Below are 7147 nucleotides of genomic sequence, written 5' to 3'. Positions count from 1 at the left end.
ACATGGCTAAACCCGGTAGTCTGCTCACTTTCGTGAGGGAGAGCTGATTGGGGGATGGGAAAGAATGGGGCCAGGTACAACAACACATCCCTTGGTTTTAGGCAACTAAGCCTATAAATTACAAAAAAGGTTCTGATCTGCATTGGTAGAATTTCCTTACCCAGGCATTTCTTTTTTTTTTTTTAAGCAATTGGGGTTAAGTAACTTGCTCAAGGTTACTGTAGCGGCAAGCACCCCAAGCGTCCTCAGGGTTTGCTGCCAACACTGGTTCTTGGATCTGCTTTGATAAAGGAAAGCAACTCAAAATGGGTTAACAAGCTTACTTTAATCAGTCAGACATATATCGTTTACCTTGTTCAGGGGAAAAAGGTCAGCACCCCGAACTTCAAAGTATACAGGCAGAATTATCAAGACAGAAACAGATCAAATAGACAGCTTTCCAAACTGTCCAACCATTACATCCATACCAAATCAACATCTGGGTTTTTCAAAGCCGGGGGGCTCTGAACAATGGCTTCCCAGAATCCACATCAAATCACAGAACACTTCTCAAAGTGAGCCCCAAAACAAAGTCTCAAATCGGGGTTTATATACCCTTCTCCTGGCTCAGAGAATGTAACAACCTTATTGACCCCCTGGCCAATCAAGAAGTATCTACTGAAAAACAAGCCTCCCACCCCAGGCTCCAGGTGCACTTTAGCCTAGGGGCAGGGAAGATCTTAAAAATTTACATTCCCATTACAGTTACTCGGCCAGTTTTTTTTGTGTGGGTGTTAAGTATCTGAGGCTAGAACTGATCTCAGGTCCTCCCAACTCTGGGCCCATCGCTCTTACTCACTGGCTACCTAGCCACCCCCCAGGCATTTCTTATAGCAACAAAATATGCAACTAGGTGGTGTAGTCAGTAGAATGTTGGACCTGGAGTTAGGAAGACCTGATTTCAAGTCTTGCCTCAGATACTGTTAGTTGTGTGATCCTAGATGGTACAATGGATAGGGTGCCAGGCCTGGAGTCAGGAAGACCTAAGTTCAAGTCTGATCTCTGACACTAACTGTATGACCCTGGGCAAGTCAATTAACCCTGTTTGTCTCAGTTTCCTCATCTATAAAATGAGCTGGAGAAGGAAATGGCAAACCACTCCACTACCTTTGCCAAGAAAACCCCAAATAGGGTCAATCATGAAGTGTTAAACACAACTGAAAACTACTTAACAACAAGACAAATCACTTAAACTCTATTAGCCTCACTTTCCTCATCTGTAAAACAGGGAACATAATCACACTCAGAGTTCTCAGAGTTGTGAGGATAAAATGGGGTAATATTTGTAAAACTTTATATAAATGCTAGCTAATATTAAATCACATGTCCAGCCCCTATCCCTGGCAAAGCTCTGTGGCAAGTGCTGGAGCTACAAAGACAAAATAAAATAGTCCCTCCCCTAAAGAGGAATACAACAGGAAAAGAGATAAGGATATGCATGATTATCTGAGAAGAAAGAGAAAACTAATTCCTGGGTAAGAGAGAATCAAGAAAGGCTTTCTATTAGAGATGCCAATCCCAGGCTTATATTGAGGTATTTTGGTACCATGAAGCAATGGTGACTCACTAGTGAGGAATCTATGTTTGGGGACAGTTGTCTAGTGCTATCTGTTCAGAACACACATCTAGCATTAAAATGAAAAAATAAAAAGTGTCTCTGAAGATGTGGTGTTCTTGTCAAAGTTAAAGATGGCTATTTATTTAGGCTGTGTTCCCAGACTATATTGTGCCCTTGAAAGATAGGAGCCTAAGATAGTTTACTGAGCTCTTTGCTGATGTAATGTGTGAGGAAGATGCTTTTGAGTTTATGCCTTGCATGACACCAGGTTGTGTACTATATGTTCCTAAGGCTAGGAGAAGAATTGGCTGGGACTTGGTAGAAGTTTGGATAGGATCCAAATCTTTTTTATTTTTTCAAATGTTTAGAATAAGCTTGATCAAATATAGATGGTTCTTAGAATTATCTATGGAAAAGAAGCAAGAATTTAGAAGGTAAAAATAGAAAGTGGCCTCCTGAATATTCTGCATATGAAGGCATCACTTTTTTATCTCATTCCTTCACAATCCTGGTTTGGGTCTAAGCAGCTGGAGTAAAGCAGAGTTTGGGACAGTATGTAGACAGCAAACTTTGTTAAAATGTACTCCCTTGGGGAGGCTAGGTGGTGCAGTGAATAGAGCACCAGCCCTGGAGTCAGGAGGACTTGAGTTCAAATCCATCCTCAGGCACTTAACACTAGCTGTGTGACCTTGGGCCAAGTCACTTAACCCCAATTACCTAACCTTCCCCCCTCCAGAAAGCAAAATAAAAATGTACTCCCTTGCTCACCTCTCATGTTTGTGTTGATTATGCAGATCAAATTCTTATTCTATAAAATTCAAATAAGAAAATGTTCATAGTTATATCCAGTGAACTGAGTTTGTGGGAGAGATATTATTTTCTATGCAGTGCATTTTCTGGGTTATTTTCCCTTCCCCCTAACTTGCATTCATGGGTTGGTTCTCCCTGGGGATAACTACCCCAAGTTCAGTATATTCTATGGGTCCACATTCCTAAAACTAGAGTTTGCAAGTCCCAACTAGTACATTCACTTTTGATACAATCATATCGAAGTAAAGTCATTTGCAGAAATGGCATAGCATTGATGATGGTCAAAAAACCCAACACATCCTTATAAACCTGGAGGACATCTTCCCACAAATATGTCCTATGCTAGTGGGAAAAGTAGGCATACACACAGAATACATTAATAGAGAGCTACACATGTAGGGAACATACATGCCCGACCCTGTTGAAAGTGGGCTTTTCATGGATTCCCAGGAGAACATGACAGGAACAACAACAACAAAAAATCCAAAAACAAAAAAAAACCCTTTAACATCATAGTAGAAGAGAATTGTCCAGAACTTCTAAACAGAGACAATGAAATACCAACTGAAAGAATTCACAGATCACCTCCAGAAAAAAAAAACAAATCAGCCAATGCTACTAACTCCAAGACACTAAGTGGTTAAATTTAACAATCCAATTCAGAAACAACAAATTCAACAAGCCTTCAGGAGAAAGACCTTCAAATACAAAGGAAAGGATATTCAAATAAATAACCCACTAGAAAAAGGTGGAAGGAACAGGATGATGTGTTCCACAAACACTGGAGCTCAGGATGTAGCCCAGGAAGTCCTAATATATAATTATTATATATTTAATAATATAATTAATTATTAATTATAACCATTAATTATTTATATAATAATTAATATAATTATTAATTATTAATATAATATAATTTTAATTTCTCTCTTTCTTTTATACAAAAACATGGTCAACTAAACAAGTGGTCAAGGCAGTTACAAAAGATAAAATAGATAATTTGATTACTTGAAGCTGAAAAGTTTCTGCACAGATAACATTAATACATATAGGAAAAGAAAGGAAGTAATTGAATGGGAAAAAATCTTTCTACCAAAATTTTCTGATAAGGGTTTAGTAACCAAGACATATAAAAATTAAATATATATGTGTATATATATATATGTAACATTAGTAGCCATTCTACAATAGATAAATGATCAAGGGATATGAACAAATATTTCTCAAAAGAAGAACTGCAAAATATTCATAATTACATGAAAAATGCTTCAAATCACTAATAATAAGAGAAATTAAAATCAAAACAACCTTGAGATTTCACCTCACACCCTGCAAATTGACAAAAATGACAAAAATTGGTACCAATCAGTGTTGGAGGGATTATGGAAACATAGGTACGCTAATGGTTCCTGGTTGTCCTTCATGCTCAAAGAGGACTAAACTGACATCATTATTTTGGGGTCAAAGGACATTGTGCCCAACTTTGGCTGATTAGACCATTATAAACTCAGAAAACTCTACCACTAGTCAGACACAAATAGTCAATGCAAACATTTGGAGTAGAGATGTCTCTAAATTTGCACATCTCATGTTTCTTTCGAGGTACTGCAATTCTGCTTTGCTCATAGAGCACAGTGCCTTCTTTGATGCAGGCACACATGCTGGGTGGTCCTGTTCAAGTATGTCCCATGTATGCTTCCCATTTGAACAACATGGCCAGCCCATAGCAGTTGGGTATGAATGCCTGGCAGTCCAGAAAGGACCTCAGTGTCCAGTACTTTATCTTGCCAGATGATCTTCAGAATATTCCTAAAATAATACAAATGGAAGTACTTCAGTTTCCTGGCTTGGCATTGGTAGATTGTCTAGGTTTCACAGGCACATAGCAATGAGGTCAGCACAATGGTTCTGCAGACCTTCGGTTTAGTAGGTAGTCTACTATCTCTTCTCTCCCACACTTTCCTTTGGAGCCTCCCAAACACTGAGCTAGCTCTGGCAATTCATGCATCAGCCTCATCATCTATGTGATCATCATTGGAAAGGTAACTGCCAAGGTAAGTTAACTTATCTATAGCATTCAAAATCTTTCCATTTGTTGTAACTGATGGTTTCACATATGGATGGTGTGGTGCTGGCTGGTGGAGAACTTCTGTTTTCTTGATGTTAATTGTTAGGCCAAAATGAGCACAGGTGGCAGAGAATCAATCGATCCATACTCTGTTGCATCTCAGCCTCAGAGGTTGTATTGAACGCACAATCGTCTTTGAACAAAAAGTCACACACCAACTCTCCCTCCAATTTAGTTTTGGCTTGTAGCCTTTTCAAGTTTAGTTTACTCTCAGTGTGGTAGCTGACCTTGATGTCATTTTTGTTTTCATTGAAGGCATCTGAAAGTATCACTGAAAACATCATGCTAGGGGAGGCTAGGTGGCACAGGGCCCTGGAGTCAGGAGGACCTGAGTTCAAATACAGCCTCAGATACTTAACACTAGCTGTGTGATCTTGGGCAAGTCACTTAACCCCAATTGCCCCTCCAAAAAGCAAAAAAAGAAAAAAGAAAACATCATGCTAAAAAGCATGGGAGCAAGCTGTAGCAGCAAGCACCCTAGCATACCCAGGATGGCTGCTAGTACAGGTTCTTAGATCTGCTTTTCTAAAGGAAAGCAACTCAAAATGCATTAACAATCTTACTTTAATCAAACATACATCATTTAGTAGTTCAGGAGAAAAAGTCAGCACCCTGAACTTCAGAAAATACAAACAGAAGTTATAAGCAGACAAAAAAAAATACAGACAGAGAAACAGACAAGCAGACAGGGCTTCCAGCTGTCTGACCATTACATCCATACCAAGTTAGTTACCAGAGAGGGAAGCACCAGCATCTGGGTTTTCAAAGCCAGGGGGCTCAACAGAGCAAAACCTCACATCAGGGTATATATAGCCTTCTCCTGGGTCAGAGAATGTCACAACCTTCTTGACCTACTACCCAAACACAAAGTAACCAGTATGGGCGTTCCTGAAAAACAAGCCTCCCACCACAGGCTCCATGTGACCACATTCAGCCTATTAGGGGGCAGAGTATATTTTCAAATCAGGGAAGATTCTCAGATTCACTTAAGTCTATCAAAGGGCCAAGGCGCAGGGAAGATCTTCACATTCCCATTACACAAGTATTGCTGCTATACTCCATTGGTGCCTGGGAAAGTGTGAGAGAATGTTGTCCATTATACAGAACCTGTGTGAGTGTGCTGTCATGAAATTGGCATACTTCTCCAGGCAACCACATTTTGCCATAATCATCCATAAGCCCTCATGACTGACAGTATCAAAGGCCTTGGTCAGATTGATGAACATTGTGTACAGACCTCTGTTCTGCTTCTGGCATTTCTCCTGGAGTTGTAGGGTAGCAAATACCACATCAACCATTCCTGGTTCCTCTCTGAAGCCACACTGGCTCTCAGGTAGATGACCATTTTCCAGGTGAAGGATCAGCCTATTAAGGAGGACTCTAGCAAGAATCTTGCCAGCAATGACTAAGAGAGAGACCCCCTTCCCTCCCCCTCCCCCATGATTGCCACAGGACAATCTATTTCCTTTATAGAAATGGACAATGGGTGATAATCTATATAACCTGGAAGATTTCAGTCACTCTTTATATGAGAAGTGGACTCCCTGCCTTGTAAATCTCAGCTGGAATAGGATCAGTACCAGGCACTCTGCCACATAAGAGGAGCCTAGTGGCATTTAAAACCTCTCATTTAGTTGGAAGTTTGGCTAGAGAGGGATCGACTTCAACCTGAGGTATACATGGTCAGTAGTTTCAGCATTAGTTGATGATGACCTGTTGAGAACACTGTGAGGGGTGGAGTTAAGATGGCGGAGTAGAAGCAGGACTTCCGTGGGGCTCTGGCTTCCACCTCCCCCCAATTCATGTAAAAGGGGACTCTAAACAAACTTTGGAGCTACAGAACCCACAAAATGACACAGTGAAGCTAAGCTCCGATGAAGACAGCTTGGCAGACCGGCAGGAATCAGCCATTGAAGTGCTCTGGGGGCCGACCCTAGCCCTGCCTGAGCCAGAGGTTTTAGCCCCAGGGGGGGCCTGACCAACCACCGACTGCAGGAAGTTAAGATCACCAGCAGCTGTGGCGGTTTCCAGAATTATCAACACATAGATGCTAAGGACAAATCGAGAGGTCTGTGCAGGATTTTGGGATCCAGTAGTTGGGAGTGCATTAGCTTTTGCCCCCAGGGCGAGAAGCCACTGAGGAGCTGCAGCTGTGCAGCCGCCCCTACATGGCAGCTTCAGCTCCTGGCCTGCCTGCAGACTGTAGGGGACTAAGTGACAAGTCTGAGGGGTAATTGCTCTTGTTTTAACCTGCTTGGATCTGGATTGCAATCTAGGGTGGAGATCCTGGGGTGTGTGAACAGCTTGCCAGAGTGTGTGGAGACCTCAGAGAGGGCACCTAACTAATACCTCCGGCAGCTGAGAAAACCCCAGCATTTGGTATGAAGCTCCCCTGTTTTGTAGCAGAGTCCTATTGTGGCAAAAAGCCCAAAAGTCAAGTAATTGAGTGGAAACATGACCAGGCAAAGGAAGCAAAGCAAACAGAAGAATCCAACATTATTTTTGGGGACAAAAAGGATCAAAGCATGGAACAGGAGGAAGACAGTAAAGTCAGAACTCCTGCACCAAAAGCTTCCAAGAAAAATATGAGCTGGTTACAGGCCATAGAGGAC

The sequence above is a fragment of the Petaurus breviceps genome, unplaced genomic scaffold (genome assembly GCF_028583685.1).
Source record: "Petaurus breviceps papuanus isolate PSGF00001 unplaced genomic scaffold, PetGlider_PUasm1.0 90897, whole genome shotgun sequence".
NCBI lineage: Eukaryota > Metazoa > Chordata > Mammalia > Diprotodontia > Petauridae > Petaurus > Petaurus breviceps.
Note: the sequence above shows the minus strand (reverse complement) of the source record.